This window comes from Nicotiana tabacum, chromosome 14 (assembly GCF_000715075.1).
Source record: "Nicotiana tabacum cultivar K326 chromosome 14, ASM71507v2, whole genome shotgun sequence".
Classification (NCBI taxonomy): Eukaryota; Viridiplantae; Streptophyta; class Magnoliopsida; order Solanales; family Solanaceae; genus Nicotiana; species Nicotiana tabacum.
The window spans coordinates 60,821,242-60,840,229 of NC_134093.1; positions in this window are offsets into that span (position 1 = coordinate 60,821,242).

The following is an 18,988-nucleotide window of genomic DNA, read 5'->3' on the forward strand; positions in this document are numbered from 1 at the left end:
GGTGTGTATTAATGCAACATGGGAAGGTGCTTATGCTTCTAGGCAACTAAAAATTCATGAAAAGAACTATCCAACACATGATTTAGATCTTGCGGCAATGGTATTTGCATTGAAAATTTGGCGTCATTATTTATATGGGGTCCATGTTGATATATTCACGGACCATAAGAGCCTTCAATATATTTTCAAGCAGAAGGAGTTGAATCTGAGGCAGAGAAGATGGCTTGAGTTATTCAAGGTGTCACGCCCCGAACCTAGGAGCGAGACAAGCACCCGGTGCCTCACCTAACCTGGCGTACCAAATTGCGACTAAGGGACTCTGAACACATAATGTCATACTTTGGCCATGGGGCCACCTTGCAAGACAATTTGCGAAGCAAAATATAAAACTGAATAGAAACTAGCGCTAACTAAACATCAATATAAAACTAGGCTGAAAAGGCCGTTATAGCTACTACAGCTGACAAACCACCAAATTATACATACCAGGCCTACAAACCCAACATACTGCACTAACCAACAGGATATGTCTACAAGCCTCTACTGATAGATGTACTATGATCGGAACAGGGCCCCGACCTACCCATAACATATATACAGATATACATAAGATGTACACAACACTCTAGACCTGGCAACTCCGAAAGGCGTAGAGCTTACCGATCAGGCTGAACTCGGGAAACACCTACTGAGGAGATCTACTCGTTTGTCTATCTGAACCTGCACGCATGAAATGCAGCGTCCCCGGAAAAGGGACGTCAGTACGAAATAATGTACCGAGTATGTAAGGTAATAACATAACTGAAAATCGAAACTGAACTGATAATATAATAACTGGAAGTAACTGGGAGTCAAAATAATGACTCAACTCCTTCAATGTAGTAAGTAAAATAATTGTACGGCCTTATAAGGCTTGGTATATATAACTGTTGTGCCATAGTAGGCTCACTCATAGGCGCTCGGCCATACTAGGCTATGTATCTCGACCATGCTGGGCTCGCTCATAGGCGCTCGGCCAAAGTAGGCTCGGTATATAACTTTCCATCTGATCAGTGGTTGCCCAATAGGGGCCTGCCCATCGATTATAGCTCGATGGTAATGAAAATACTGTAATACTGTATATATAGGCTTGTTGCTCTCTTGACTGGAAGAAGACAATACTAAATTGAATATAGAATCTCGATAAGGAATAATATTGTAACTTATGAGACTAGAATAGTGTGAATAAATTCATGAATATGAACTTCTCTTTTGTCTCATTACTAACACATGTAGCTACGAGATCATGCCAAAATGAAGGAAGGCTTAGCCTTAACATACCTTATCACAATCTTTCCAATCACCAAGTTGAACTCACCTCTTTGCACCTTAATCTACAAGAACGATAATAATACTATCGTTAAGTTACGAAAGGTACAACTATCGCACAACGAACGGCAAACTTATTTTGTATTAAAACGGGCAGCATCTCCCCTATAATCCTTACTTCCTCCAAATTCAAGATAACACCAACAATACAAGAACAGAACAATAACAATATATATACATCATTTTCCAGCCCTATATACACCATCAAATACTACAAAACAGCCCAACACACCCCAATCTCTTCGTACACAAAACGACCACCGTAGTAGTGTCAAACGACCCGAAAATGTTATGATGAACGACCAGCCAACAACCCTACATTTATATGGTATTTATAAACCCCTTCCTCCTCCAAAAGTCCACAAAATAGTAGTAAAACACGCAGCCCAACAGCAACACAAAATATTCCACAAAACAGTCCGCTACAAGTGAATAACTCGAACTCACTGCTTCCGATCACCGTCCCGTGAGTTCTTACAAGTATAGAACGACTTACCATGAATTTACAGAAGAAAAATTGGATGAAAGAGAGAAGTAAACTCACCTTATTTGTTGGATAACTCAGCTCTTATCTTGGTTTTTCAAACTCTAGGTTTTACCTCCAATTGGAACTTGAAAGGGAGAGAAAATCAATTATGGTTTGTGGGAAATTTTTGGGAGGATTCTTTGCAGAGCTTATGTCTGGTTATTATGCTCTATTTTAAGTCTAATATATAAAGAAAATAGGCCCTTAAAAGGCCTCTTTGGACGACCCGAAATGGCCCATTTTTGGGCTTTCATTTAAGCAAGTAGGTGACACACCTACTTGTCACCTAGCAGCTTGCGCAGTATCGTACAAATGCCCATATCTTTCTACTCCAATGTCATATTGACAAACGGTTTAATGCGTTGGAAAATAGACTCATAGATCTTTAATTTGATGGGTAGAACACCCCATAAGTCTAAGTATATTGGGAGAAAATCGCAGTTAATCACCCTAGTCTCACCCCAAAGGTACATGTTATAACATTCCCAACTTGTCGACTTTCGACGAAACATTGTTTTATTTAATTGCTTTAGCTTCTGAACTGTCCAACCCTCTTTGTACTTGTTGTTCATGATCTTCAATATTTGTAACCTCAGAGGTAACATGATTAACTTACTTTATATACTTTTAAATATTATCTCATTTTTGGTCCTACATTAGTTTGCTTACGACGCATTTTTACGTACGAAAATATAGGGTGTAACATCACTCCCCCCTTGGGAACATTCGTCCTCGAATGTTTACTCTTAGAGACTTTGGAAAATTTTTCCAAAGTATCCTTCGTACACTAGGTTAAAACCAACCTGCACGTAGCCAGAAACATACTATGCATGCCACATATGGCCAATCTTTATAAATAGCAGCAATTTGCCTCACCGACCGTAAATCATAAATATTGAAAGTGAAAAATAAAAGCTTACCTGATGACCTGCTAGCCTACATAGAGCTATGTTGTAGCGTCCCATCTCGAACCATATCTTCAGTTTGAAATAGGTGGGGGTATTTAGACTTCATTTCTTCCTCCGATTCCCACGTCATCTCTTCTACATTCTTGCTCCTCCATAAAACCTTTACGGAAGCTACCTCCTTATTTCATAGATTGCGGATTTGTCGGTCTAGGATGGAAACTGGAATTTCCTCGTATGACAAGTCCTCTATAATCTGTACATCATCCGTGGGCACCACTCGGGTAGGATCGCCAATGCACTTCCGTAGCATAGATACGTGAAAAACCGGATGGACAGACTCCAATTCTGAGGGCAACTCTAACTCATAAGCTACTTGGCCCACTCTCCGAATGATCCTATAAGGCCCAATATACCATGGGCTAAGCTTGCCTTTCTTGTCAAACCTCATCACGCCCTTCATAGGTGATACCTTTAAGAATACCCAGTCATTAATCCTGAACTCTAAGTCTCGTCGCCGCATGTCAGAATATGACTTCTGACGACTCTGAGCTGTCAACAGTCGCTCCCGGATAAGCTTTACTTTCTCTATGGCCTGTTGAACCAGGTCTGGCCCATATAACACAAATTCCCCAACATCAAACCACCCTATAGGAGATCTGCACTTACGCCCATACAAAGCCTCGTACGGAGCCATCTGAATACTGGAGTGGTAACTGTTATTATATGCAAACTCGACAAGAGGTAGATGTTCATCCCAACTTCTTTTAAAATCCAACACACATACTCGTAACATATCCTTGAGCGTCTGAATTGTGCGCTCGGCTTGTCCATCAGTCTGTGGATGAAAAGCTGTGCTGAGATTCACCTGAGTCCCTAGACCTCTCTGAAATGATCTCCAAAAATGTGCTGTAAACTGAGCCCCACGGTCAGATATAATAGAAACTGGCACTCCGTGTAGCCGCACTATCTCCTTAATATATAACTTGGCATAATCTTCTGCTGTATATGTAGATCTGACTGGTAGGAAGTGAGCTGATTTCGTGAGCCTATCGACTATCACCCATATGGAATCGAACTTACGATTAGAACGAGGTAAACCCGTGATAAAGTCCATGTTTATCGCCTCCCATTTCCATGTCGGGATCTCTATAGTCTGCATTAGCCCTCCAGGCTTCTGGTGCTCTATCTTCACTTGCTGGCAACTAGTACATTGGGCGACAAACTCAGCAATGTTCTTCTTCATATCATTCCACCAGTACACATCCTTAATGTCATGATACATCTTCGTCGACCCAGGATGGATGGAATACCATGAATAATGTGCCTCTGACATAATCCTGTCTCGTAGCCCTGCTACATCTGGAACACACAAACGACCCCTATATCTGAGAACCCCATCTCCCTTTAGCTCTAACAGTGGTTTCTTCTGCTGCAGAACTCGCTCTCTCAGCTCGACCAACTCTGGGTCCTCGTACTGCCTTTCCTTGACTTCCGCTATGAGGGATGATTTTGTAGTGTTTTGGAGTACAACTCCACCATCCTCAAAATCTACTAACCGAACCCCCAACGAAGACAATTGATGAATCTCTCTAGCTAATTGTCTTTTCTCGGGATCTACATGTGCTAAGCTACCCATAGATCGATGACTTAATGCATCTGCTACAACATTAGCTTTCCCTGGATGGTAAAGAATATTAACATCGTAATCTTTCAATAACTCAAGCCATCGCCTCTGTCGCAAATTCAACTCTTTCTGCTTGAAGATATATTGTAGGCTTTTATGATCAGTAAATACATCAACATGAACACCATATAAATAATGCCGCCATATCTTAAGTGCATGGACAACCGCAGCTAACTCGAGGTCGTGGGTCGGATAATTCCTCTCGTGCTTCCTCAACTACCTTGAAGCATACGCAATTACCTTCCCATGTTGCATCAGGACACATCCTAACCCGACACCTGATGCATCACAATACACGGCATAACCCTCTAGACCCTCTGGAAGTGTTAGAACTGGAGCTGAGGTCAACCTATTCTTAAGCTCTTGGAAACTCCGCTCACAAGCCTCTGTCCATTAAAACTTAGTTTCTTTCTGTGTCAACTTCGTCAATGGTGCTGAAAGGGAAGAAAAACCCTCTACGAACCTCCGATAGTATCCTGCTAAGCCTAGAAAGCTACGAACCTCTGTCGGAGTGGTAGGTCTAGGCCAATATTTCACGGCCTCAATCTTCTGAGTGTCCACCTTTATCCCTTCATCTGATACAATATGCCCCAAGAATGCTACAGACTTCAACCAGAACTCACATTTAGAAAACTTAGCATACAACTTACGATCATGGAGGGTTTGGAGTACCGCTCGCAGGTGGTCCGCATGCTCATCCTCTGAACGGGAATAAACCAGAATATCATCAATAAATACTATCACGAACAGATCTAAAAATGGCCGGAATAGGCTATTCATCAAGTCCATAAATACAGCGGGTGCATTAGTCAACCCGAAGGACATGACAAGGAACTCGAAGTGGCCATATCGGGTCCTGAAGGCTGTCTTCGGAATATCTTTTTCCCGAACTCTGACCTGGTGGTACCCCGACCTCAAATCTATCTTTGAAAAGCATCTAGCCCCCTGCAACTGATCAAACAAGTCATCGATCCTTGGAAGTGGATACTTATTCTTAATAGTTACCTTGTTCAGCTGCCTATAATCGATACACATCCTCAGCGAGCCGTCTTTCTTCCGCACAAATAGTACTGGTGCACCCCAAGGTGAGGTACTGGGCCTGATGTAACCTTTCTCCAGCAAATATTTTAACTGCTCCTTCAACTCCTTCAATTCGCCAGGTGCCATTCTATATGGAGGGACGGATATTGGTTGAGTTCCTGGAAGCAAATCGATGCTAAAATCAATCTCTCGCTCTGGAGGAATACCTGGAAGCTCATCTGGAAACACATCTGCATACTCTTTGACTACGGGAATAGACTGAAGTGTAGGTATCTCAGCATCTGCATCTCTAACTCGCACAATATGATAAATGCACCCTTTTGCGATCATTTTCCTCGCCTTCAGATAGGAAATAAACCTACCTCTGGGTGTTGGTGTATTACCTACCCATTCAAGGACTGGCTCACCCGAAAAATAAAATCTGGCTGCCTTTGCTCGGCAATCAACTGTGGCATAGCAAGCTGCCAACCAGTCCATGCCCATGATAGCATCAAAATCCATCATCTCTAGCTCAACTAGGTCAGCTGAGGTCTGAGGACTACAAATTGTCACCGTACAACCTCGGTAAACCCGTCTAGCAATAATCGATTCTCCGACCGGTGTAGATACCGCAAAAGGATAACTTAGTATTTCAGGCACTATACCAAAATTCCTCGCGACAAATGGGGTAATATACGATAAAGTAGATCCTGGGTCTATCAAAGCATAAACATCATGAGAGCAAATGATTAATATACCTGTCACAACGTCTGGTGAAGACTCCTGGTCCTGTCGACCCGCTAAAGCATAGATACGATTCTGATTACCACTTGAACTAGAACCTCTACCTTTGCCCCGACCTCTACCAGCCGAAGATTGAGACTCGCGCCCTGAAGGATGCACTGACATAGATGATCCTGTTGCTGAACTCGCTGGTTGTGCCATTCCCCCCGAATATCTATTTGGGCAATCTCGCATCATATGCCCTGGACGCCCACATGTATAACAAGCATCAGAACTTGCTCGGCATTGGCCCAAGTGTCCTCTACCACAGATGTCACACCGTGGAGGAAATGACCATGTCTGCGCAGATCCTCGCTGTCGCTGCAAACCCGACGCCCGTGAGCTCTCACCTGGTCCTGACTTAGTATAACGGTCATACCTGTAACCCTGTAACTGAGGTAGCAGAGGCCTAGGTGGCCGTCCGAAGTACTGGGTCCTATAACTACCCTGATATTGCTCCTGAGACCTGGGAAATCTCATCCTCTTACGTTGCCCTTGCTCAACCCTCTCTGTACCCTGCTGCCGACGCCTACCCCTTTCTATATTCTGGGCGAATGCCTGAATCCGGGAGATATCCATACTATCCTGCAATGCAGCGGTGGCACATGTCTCGGTTAACTCTGGGGCTAACCCTGCTATAAATCTGTGAATCCTGTCCCGCATAGTAGCAACTATGGATGGTGGATATCTGGCCAATGAGTCAAAACGAAGACTATACTCTCGAACACTCATATTACCCTGCTTGAGGGCTAGAAACTGATCGACTCGAGCCTGTCGGATCTCCCGTGGTAAGTACTGGTCAAGGAAGGCATCTAAAAAATTCTCCCAAATAGCTGGAGGTGCATCACGTCCCCTGGACCTCTCCCATCCCTCATACCAAAGGATGGCTATATCTCGGAGTCGAAAAGCTGCTAGCTCAACTGCCTCTTTCTCCGTGGCATGCATAACACGAAAGATCCTGTGAAGCTGATCTATGAAATCCTGTGGGTCCTCCCTCTGATCTGTCCCCGTGAACTCTTGGGGACTCAAAGCAATAAACTCTCGGACCCTTGAACTCCCAGACCCCTCAGAAGTTCCTGCACTAGCTGATGCCCTAGCCTGTTGCTGGGTAGCTACCAACTGTGTCAACAAATGCACCGCACTCCTTAAGTCCCAATCTGATGGAAGTGGAGGGGGAACTGGATGTGCGGTTTCCCTAGGAATCTCCGTAGTTGGTGGAGGAGTCGGTAATGGCTGAGTAGGGGTCTCACCTTGAGCCTCAGACTGGGCCCCATCTATTGGGGATACCCTGCTGGTCCCCTCACCTACTACTGTATCTCTCCTCTGGCTAGCCGTAGTCTTCCTAGTCACCGTCATCTGTGCATGCAAACACCAACACATAAGTTTAATTCAAATTTCCTATAACTCAGTTTTATAGCACGATTTAGATTTCAAAGAAGGGTAACCAACTCCTAAATGCCCTGTAGTGCCCTGCTTATATAATGTGGTGCACAACACATCTATAAACAAGACTCTACTAGACACGGCTTGTAGACTCCCTAGGATAGAACTGCTCTGATACCAAGTTTGTCACGCCCCGAACCTAGGAGCGAGACAAGCACCCGGTGCCTCACCTAACCTGGCGCACCAAATTGCGACTAAGGGACTCTGAACACATAATGTCATACTTTGGCCATGGGGCCACCTTGCAAGTCAATTTGCGAAGCAAAATATAAAACTGAATGGAAACTAGCGCTAACTAAACATCAATATAAAACTAGGCTGAAAAGGCCGTCATAGCTACTACAGCTGACAAACCACCAAATTATACATACCAGGCCTACAAACCCAACATACTGCACTAACCAACAGGATATGTCTACAAGCCTCTACTGATAGATGTACTATGATCGGAACAGGGCCCCGACCTACCCATAACATATATACAGATATACATAAGATGTACACAACACTCTAGACCTGGCAACTCCGAAAGGCGTAGAGCTTACCGATCAGGCTGAACTCGGGAAACACCTACTGAGGAGATCTACTCGTTTATCTATCTGAACCTGCACGCATGAAATGCAGCGTCCCCGGAAAAGGGACGTCAGTACGAAATAATGTACCGAGTATGTAAGGCAATAACATAACTGAAAATCGAAACTGAACTGATAATATAATAACTGGAAGTAACTGGGAGTCAAAATAATGACTCAACTCCTTCAATGTAGTAAGTAAAATAATTGTACGGCCTTATAAGGCTCGGTATATATAACTGTTGTGCCATAGTAGGCTCACTCATAGGCGCTCGGCCATACTAGGCTATGTATCTCGACCATGCTGGGCTCGCTCATAGGCGCTCGGCCAAAGTAGGCTCGGTATATAACTTTCCATCTGATCAGTGGTTGCCCAATAGGGGCCTGCCCATCGATTATAGCTCGATGGTAATGAAAATACTGTAATACTGTATATATAGGCTTGTTGCTCTCTTGACTGGAAGAAGACAATACTAAATTGAATATAGAATCTCGATAAGGAATAATATTGTAACTTATGAGACTAGAATAGTGTGAATAAATTCATGAATATGAACTTCTCTTTTGTCTCATTACTAACACATGTAGCTACGAGATCATGCCAAAATGAAGGAAGGCTTAGCCTTAACATACCTTATCACAATCTTTCCAATCACCAAGTTGAACTCACCTCTTTGCACCTTAATCTACAAGAACGATAATAATACTATTGTTAAGTTACGAAAGGTACAACTATCGCACAACGAACGACAAACTTATTTTGTATTAAAACGGGCAGCATCTCCCCTATAATCCTTACTTCCTCCAAATTCAAGATAACACCAACAATACAAGAACAGAACAATAACAATATATATACATCATTTTCCAGCCCTATATACACCATCAAATACTACAAAACAGCCCAACACACCCCAATCTCTTCGTACACAAAACGACCACCGTAGTAGTGTCAAACGACCCGAAAATGTTATGATGAACGACCAGCCAACCACCCTACATTTATATGGTATTTATAAAACCCCTTCCTCCTCCAAAAGTCCACAAAATAGTAGTAAAACACGCAGCCCAATAGCAACACAAAACAGTCCACAAAACAGTCCGCTACAAGTGAATAACTCGAACTCACGGCTTCCGATCACCGTCCCGTGAGTTCTTACAAGTATAGAACGACTTACCATGAATTTACAGAAGAAAAATTGGATGAAAGAGAGAAGTAAACTCACCTTATTTGTTGGATAACTCAGCTCTTATCTTGGTTCTTCAAACTCTAGGTTTTACCTCCAATTGAAACTTGAAAGGGAGAGAAAATCAATTAGGGTTTGTGGGAAATTTTTGGGAGGATTCTTTGCAGAGCTTATGTCTGGTTATTATGCTCTATTTTAAGTCTAATATATGAAGAAAATAGGCCCTTAAAAGGCCTCTTTGGACGACCCGAAATAGCCCATTTTTGGGCTTTCATTTAAGCAAGTAGGTGACACACCTACTTGTCACCTAGCAGCTTGCGCAGTATCGCACAAATGTCCATATCTTTCTACTCCAATGTCGTATTGACAAACGGTTTAATGCGTTGGAAAATAGACTCATAGATCTTTAATTTGATAGGTGGAACACCCCATAACTCTAAGTATATTGGGAGAAAATCGCAGTTACATTTGACCCAAAATTTCAGTAAAACTTATGAGTGTAACTTGTGATGACTTTCATTGACTTTTGTTCCACAACTCGCTTGACATTAAAACATAACACACGAATGTCGTACGACTAATATAAATCATAACATAATCTCCTTATCATGTTAATCACCCTAGTCTCACCCCAAAGGTACATGTTATAACATTCCCAACTTGTCGACTTTCGACGAAACATTGTTTTATTTAATTGCTTTAGCTTCTGAATTGTCCAACCCTCTTTGTACTTGTTGTTCATGATCTTCAATATTTGTAACCTCAGAGGTAACATGATTAACTTACTTTATATACTTTTAAATATTATCTCATTTTTGGTCCTACATTAGTTTGCTTACGACGTATTTTTACGTACGAAAATATAGGGTGTAACACAAGGACTACGACATTGATATTCTATATCATCCGGGAAAGGCCAATGTTGTGGCTGATGCTCTTAGCCGGAAATCAATAGGTAAATTGGCTCACTTGGAGGCATATCAGAGGCCATTAGCCAAGGAAGATCACCGATTGGCTAGTTTGGGAGTTCGTCTTGCGGACTCTAGTGAAGGAGGGGAAATTATGCAAAATAGGACTGAATCATCGCTTGTTGTGGAAGTCAAAGAGAAGCAATACAATGATCCATTGTTGCTGCAATTGAAAGAGGGGATTCATAAACATAAGACCATGGACTTTTCTCTTGGCATGGATGATGGTACACTAAGGTACCAAGGGCGACTCTGTGCTCCAAATGTGGATGGTCTCCGGGAAAGAATTATGACTAAAGCTCACACTTCTAGGTATTCCGTGCACCCAGGTTCTACTAAAATGTATCATTATCTTAAGGAAGTCTATTGGTGGAATGATATAAAGAGGAATATGGCGGACTTTGTGGCAAGATGTCCAAATTGTCAGGAAGTGAAGGCCGAACACCAAAGGCCCGGTGGGTTGGCACAGAACATAGAAATTCCAATGTGGAAGTGGAAAATGAATAATATGGACTTTGTTGTAGGATTACCGCGCACTCCGCGCAAGTTTGACACAATTTGGGTGATTGTGGATCGATTCAGGAAATCAGCACACTTTTTGCGGGTTAAGTCTACCAACAAAGAGGAGAAGTATGCTCAGTTGTATATCAAAGAAATAGTCAGGTTGTATGGCACCCCAGTTTCCATCATTTCTGATCGGGGAGCACAATTCACTACTAACCTTTGGAAGAAATTTCAGCAAGGTTTGGGTACTCAGGTGAATCTTAGTACAACATTTCACCCGCAGAATCACGGGCAGGCAGAGCAGACTATTCAGACACTTGAGGATATGTTGCGCGCTTATGTTCTAGACTTCAAAGGTAGTTGGGATGATCATTTACCACTCATAGAATTTGTATATAACAATAGCTATCATGCTAGAATTCAAATGGCACCGTTCGAGGCTTTATATGGTAGGAGATGTAGATGTCCCATTGGGTGGTTCGAAATTGGGGAAGCAGATTTGATAGGGCCAGACCTTGTATATCAGGCAATGGAAAAAGTTAAAATCATTAAGGAGCAATTGAAGACTGCTCAGAGTCGTCAGAAATCCTATTCGGATGTTCATCTTAGGGATTTGGAGTTCCAAGAAGATGATTGGGTATTCTTGAAAGTTTCCCCCATGAAGGGTGTAATGCGATTTGGTAAGAAAGGGAAATTGAGTCGAAGGTATATCGGACCGTACAAAATAATTTAGAGGATCGGTGAGGTGGCATACAAGCTTGAATTACCACCTGAGATGTCATTAGTACACCCAGTATTTCATGAGTCTATGTTGAAGAAAGTAGTTGGGGATCCGACACTCATTGTTCTGGTTGCGATTATTGAGGTAAATGAGAAATTGACTTATGAAAAAATTCTAGTTACCATTCTTGATAGGCAAGTCCGAAAGTTGAGAAATAAAGAACTTACATCCGTAAAAGTGCTATGGCGAAACCAACAGGTTGAAGAGGCTACTTGGGAGGCCGAGGAAGAAATGAAGAAAAATTATCCTTATTTGTTTGAATGACCATGTATTTATAAAGTTGTGATCTATGAAAAAATTCTAAGAGTTTCTTTCTATTAATTATGTATGATTTGTACATTTGATGTTAAGGGTGTTCCGTTCTGGTAATATAATTGCTTGTGAGGCCACAGTTGGTGTTGTTTTGTATTATGTTACGTCATTGGCTTATGTATATGTTATTAGGATGTGTTTCTGGGGCTCCTTGATAGGTGGATAGGCCTAGTTACAAAGGAAACTCTGGCGAAATTTTGTAACCAATTATGCGACCGATATGCGGTCCGCATATCGATTATGCGACCGCATAGCTTGTTACGGAGCTCCATTTTTGGGTTTTTAAAACCCGACCCTATTTCGTTAAATACACTCTTTAGGTCATTTTTGAACTATAATCTGACATTTTAGAGTGAGAGAGAGTGCCCTAGAGTGAGAAGGTGTTCTTCAATAATTGTTCTTCAATTCTTGCTCAAGTTTTGGAAGATTAAGAAGGGAAGTTCACTATGTCTTCATCCTAGAGGTATGATTCTCCACCCTAAACCCTAATTTCAAAATTTTCAGAAAATGGGTAATTATAAAGATAATTTTTGGGCATGAGAGTTGTTTATCTTACATGCATGTGTTATCAAAGGGTGTAGGAAGATTGTTGAGCTATGAATGGTAAAGATTGGGTTGTGGGATGATGGAATCCTCCATAAAAGGGCCTTGAAACCTTAATGCACACCTAGTGTTTGATAAATTGCTCAAATGAGCTAGAACCATAATCATCTTCCTATTTTTGGTTTCATTTGTTATATTTTTAAATAGATTGAAGTAGCTAAGAATTCCGAAACGTTTTAGAGTTTAAGGAAGCTCAATTGAGGTATGTTGGCTAAACGCTTCTTTAAGAATTGGAATTCCCATTATCCTTGTAAGTTCCAAGATGTTGATTACAAACAGAGTATTCCGATAAGTTTTGTGATAAAGATATATGTTCAATTTGTGTTTCAAATGCTCTTATCATATTGCATTATAAATTAAGGATGTATTTCAAACTATGGATTGTGTATCCACATGTTATAAATTTCAAGTCATGATTTATGTGAAAGTTATTATGCCAAGTTGTGTAAAGATTGGGATTTTAATGCACCTCCACCCGCATAAATTGGGGTGAGGCGGCATAGCTACTTTGTGTTGGTATTGGTATCGTTGATGCACCTCCACCCGCATACATTGGGGTGAGGCAGCATAGCCGCTTTGTGTTGGTATTGGTATCGTTGATGCACCTCCACCCGCATACATTGGGGTGATGTGGCATAGACACTTTGTGTTGGTATTGGTATCGTTGATGCACCTCCACCCACATACATTGGGGTGAGGCGGCATAGCCGCTTTGTGTTGGTATTGGTATCGTTGATGCACCTCCCACTGCATACATTAGAGTGAGGCGGCATAGCCGCTTTGTGTTGGTATTGGTATCGTTGATGCACCTCCACCCGCATACATTGGGGTGAGGCGGCATAGCCGCTTTGTGTTGGTATTGGTATCGTTGACGCTTGTGTAGGTTCTTGGTACTGTGGTTATACATCCACCCGCATACATTGGGGTGAGGCGGCATGACCGCTTCAGTTGAGTTGTGGTATTGTACATACACCTCCACTTGCATACATCGGATGAGGCGGCAGGGCCGCTTTGTGTGAAGATGGTTACAGAGGATCTCATCTTATATCCTATAAATGTTATTGATAGCTCTTAATAAGCTTGCTCTAGTTTAAACGGTTATCATTATTATACTATTGCCGCATTAGTTCATCATATTCATCTTGTATTTCTGAATTCTTAAATTGGTGTTTAGTTTTCATACTAGTGCTATTCGACGGTACTAACATCCCTTTTTTCGGGGGCGATGCATCTTTAAATGGATGTAGGTGGTTCCATAGCAGGAGATATTGATCAGTGATAGTAGTACACCTTCTTCCCAACTGACTTGGTGAGCCCCACCTCATCTCGGGGTCATGTATCTTTTGTTCTTTGTGTATTCTGTTTGAGGTATAGCCGGGGCCTTATTGCCGGCATTATCATTGTACTCATCTTTATCTATAGAGGCTCCGTAGACATAGTGTGAGTTGTGTATTAGTGCTGGGAAAGACAAACTATGCTATGTTGTGGTTGTATTACCTATCCATTTGAGACTTTAAAAATGGTAAAACTTATGGTAAGAAAATTGTAATTGCATACATGGCCACTTTATTGTTTAATTAAGGAAAACATATATTCTCTTTATTCATGAATGAGTTTGGGTAGAAGGAATCTAACAGGCTTATTCGGTCGGGTTCACTCGATTGAGTGCCGGTCGCGCTCCTCGATTTTAAGGCATGACAATGGCCCATGAAGAGACTTATAAAAACAAAAAAATAAGGTACGTGGCGCTCGGTTGAGTAGGAACTAGGTGCCAGTCGTGGCCCTCTGATTTGGGTCGTGACAGTAATATCCAGCTAAGCCCAAGAAACTGCGAATCTCAATTGGAGTTGTAGGTCTAGGCCAATTCTTCACAGTTGCAATCTTCTGAGGATCAACCTTAATTCCTTCTCTGGAGACGACATGCCCCAAGAATGTAATAGATTCAAGCCAAAATTCACATTTCGAAAATATCGCATACAACTTGTGTTGATATAGAGTCTGTAGAACTACCCTGAGGTGATCGGCATGGTCCTCTCAACTTCGTGAATATACCAGAATATCGTCAATGAACACTAGCACAAAAAAGTCGAGGAACGACTTGAAAACTCGATTCATAAGATCCATGACAGCTGCCGAGGCATTTGTTAGCCAAAATGACATTACTAGAAATTCAAAGTGCCCATACCGGGTCCTAAATCCCTACAATTGTCAACACATAAGTCTACTTCGACACCACGAAACCCCGAATTTTAGGTAAAAATTTTACTAGGCCTTACACATGTAACTCAATATGATTTAGTATTTCAGTATCATGTATTGCAGGATGATTCTCATTTCCTGATTATAAATCCCTAAATGTTGAACACCTGTATTTGGACCTGAGGCCGCAGTTTATGATTTACGCATCTTTGGGCCTGAGGCTACAGTTTATGCTTTATGCATCTTTGGGCCATAGGACGTAGTTATGTATATGTATATTTAGGTCCGAGGCCGCAGTTTGTGTACATGTATATTGGGTCTGAGGCCGCAGTTTATTTATTCATATTAAACAGGTGGTTCACTATTCAGAAGAGGGAGTATTCATATCCTTACTTTCTTTGTTCATTTCAGTTATCAATTATCAGTTCAGTTATCAGTTATCAGCTCAGTTTCAGTTTTAGTATTTACAGTTCTTTCTTTCTGTTGCTTTACATATTAGAGCAATTCAAATGTACTGGCGTCCCTTTTGCCCGGGACATGCATCTCACGTGCAGGTGATGACTTACAGGTTGACGATTCAGAGCGTTAGGATTCTCGTACCAGCTATTTGGTGAGCCCCAGTTCTTTCGGGGCATTATCATTACTTTTAGTCTTTCAATATTGACAGAAAGTCAGCGTTCTCAGTACTTCATTAGAGGCTTCATAGACTAGAGTAATAGTTAGACAGTGTCACGGGATTTTATGTTAAGTAATGCTGGCTTCAGATAAGTTTCTGACTTATATTAGTGTTTCCACACTTTGATTTATATCAGTTATCATTTCAGAATATTAGCATGCGTTAGTTTATCTTCCGCATTCGGTATGTTATGATATCACATGTTGATTCAGTCAGCCAGTTGGTCCGCTTGGTCACATGTAGTCAAGCACCGGGTGCCGTGTTATGTCCAGGCCCAGGTTCGGGGCGTGATATGTTGAGACTATGATTGAGAGGCATTATGTGCCAGACACTTTTAATGTGCTGAGATTTTATATACTTGATATTTTAACTGTGGTATTTGTTGATATGGCATGTATAACTTACATGCAGGCATAGAGTTGTAATTTTCCTCATGCTAACTAGTATTCGATGTGTAAGGCCCCGAAATATTTCACCCAAAACCCGGTGTTTCGTGATGCTGAGGTAGACTTATGCGTTGATGAAGGTTCAGACTTTTTGGGTTGAACAGTGCATTGGGGAGTTGAAAAAATGTTTTGGAAGTGCAGGGCATTTCTGCGGTCCACTCTGCGGTCGCAGAACTGATCTGCGAACTGCAGATCTGCCGCAGACTGAAGCAGAAATCTGGGCAAATTTTCGGACCATTATGCGGTCCAGTATGCGGCCGCATAATCATTTCGCGGGCCACACAACCCATCGCAGATCCAGCATAAAAATTTTCGGAGGGGAGTTTTACGGTGCATTATGCGATCACAAAATTAGTCTATGGACTGCAGACTGGTCGCAAAGTGAGGCAGAAGTGCCAAGTTCTGGAGGGCCATTATGCGGTCCGTTTGCGGACCGCAGAAGCATTATGCGGTCGTATATGAGACCGTAGATCTGTGTCGGAGCTTCATTTTTCTAATTTTTTTTACCCGGCCCTATGTTGATTAAAAGAAATTGGGGCTCGTTTTGAAGGCAAAAACCTATCATTTTAGAGAGAAGAGGGGAGTGATCTATAGAGAGAGAAGTAAGCCCCTAGTGCTTTGTTCATCAACATCTTCATCCAAGAGGTAAGGTTCTAACCCTAGTCTTCAATTTCAAGTTTAGGTAGAAGAGGTGTAATTGGGAGTATGATTCTTGGGTATGATAGTTGTTATTTATGCATGCATGTAGCTATAAGGATGGTAGGGAGGTAATTGAACTAGTATGAGCAAACTCTTGGTATTGAGTTAGTTGTGGAGGGAAGGAAATCTTGTGGAAGAACCTAATAATCAAATTCACACACCTAGTGTTTGATAAAATGCTCAAAAGAGCTGAAACCATGAATATCTTCCTACTTTGTGTTCAATTTTGCTATGTCTCTAAATAGATCAAAGTTTCTAGGATTTTCAGAACTGTGTAGTGAATTAAGGAAAGCTCAAAGTAAGGTATGAAGGCTAAATACTTTTTCTGGTATTGGAATTCACGTGTTCTTACAAAACTCCATCGTGTGAAGTTCGAATATATAACGCTATTGATGTGGGGTATTCAAACTAGTAGAATTGATTTTCGATTGGCATAACGAGTCAGAAGCCTCGTGTATTAATGATTCTCTATTTTTGACTTAATTATGTTATACCCCTTTGGGGAAGAAGATCTTGTATGAAATCAATGTGTTTAAACACTTATTTCTCATATGAGGAAACCTTATGAACCAACTCTTGCGAAGGAAAAAGGTGCCAAATGGTTGGTTTGAAAGGAAACTCTTTTATACCAGCTATTATCATTTTGGGAATCCGAGTGTGGCATTGTGAATACACCTCCACCCGCATACATTGGGGTGAGGCGGCAGGGCTGCTTTGTGTAGAGTTGTGGTATTGTTAATACACCTCCACCCGCATACATTGGGGTGAGACGTGCAGGGTCGCTTTGTGTAGAGTTTGTGGTATTGTGAATACACCTCGACCCGCATACATTGGGGTGAGGCGGCAGGGCCGCTTTGTGTAGAGTTTCTGGTATTATGATTGTACCTCCACCCGCATACAATGGGGTGAGGCGGCCGGGCCGCTTTGTGTAAAGGTAGGTGTAGAGGATCCCCTACTTAAGAGTTTATAAATGTTATTGAAATCTCTTAACAAATTTGTTATGGCTTTAACGGCTAACTAAGCCTTTTATTGTTACCATGATTCATCATATTCATGTTGTATTTCCAAGTCCTTGCATAGGTATTTGGATTTCATACTAGTACTATTCGACATGTACTACCATCCCTTTTGCCGGGGTGCTGCATCTTTAATGGATGTAGGTGGTTCTACAGCGAAGGGAATTGATCAGTGATAGGGGTACACTCTCTTCCCGGTTGGCTTGGTGAGCCCCACTTCATTTCGGGGTCGTGCATCTTTTATTGTATGTGTATTATGTTTTGAGGTATAGCCGGAGCCTTGTTGCCGACACTATCATTGTACTCTTTTGTATCTATTAGACGCTCCGTAGACATGGTGTGGGTTGTGTATTGGTATTGGGAAGGTCAAGATAGTAATGTCATTTGTGTATTACATATTCCACTTCAACAATGAAAGTGTATGTATTTTAGGACTTTATAAATGAAGTAACAAATGGTGATGGAATTAGTGTTGTTCATGAACCCTCTTGGTGTTAATTAATGAAGATTTACCTTCTCTTGATTTATGGGTGAGTTGGCTAGAAGGAAATCTAGTAGGCTTGCTCGGTCGGGTTATCTCGGTTGAGCATCGGTCGCGCTCTAGGAGGTCGGGGCGTGACACGATGTCTCTGCTTGATTTAGAGTTTGATATTACTATTTTATCTTGTTACATACATGTCGAAGTGAATTCTGTGGAAGTTGACACCTTGACTGTTATATCTTAAAAGCATGCCTATTTCTCCCCCTATTGTGTTAAGCTGATCCTATTATTATTTGAGTTGCATTTCTCTATATGCTATTATTTCTACTGTTATTATTAATGTTGGCTGTGGGAAGTGAGCATAGGACCTTTTCAAGCTCGTCACCGCTTTTAGCCAAAGGTTAGGCATGATACTTATTGAGTACATGGGGACGGTTGTATTCGTACTACACTCTACACTTCATGTGCTGATCCAGGTATTACTGATAGTGGTGGTTTCTAGTGACCTGTATCCGGATTAGCTTGGAGATTTTGAGGTAGCACTACTATTCCGTTCGCATGCCTTGAGGTTCCCTCTTTTATCTTATGTTCTTACTGTTCAGTCTTCCAGGCAGTATCGTATTTTGTTCCGACTTTGTATTTATCAATCTGTAGAGCTCATGTACTCGGTGACACCAGATCATAGGGTGATTTCATTTGTATTGGTATTATAATTTTTAGTTATTTATATTATTCTGCTTTTGAGACTATTTCTTATCTTTGTTAAAGTCTATTTCCGTATATTTGTTGTTGGCTTGCCTAGCTAGCGGTGT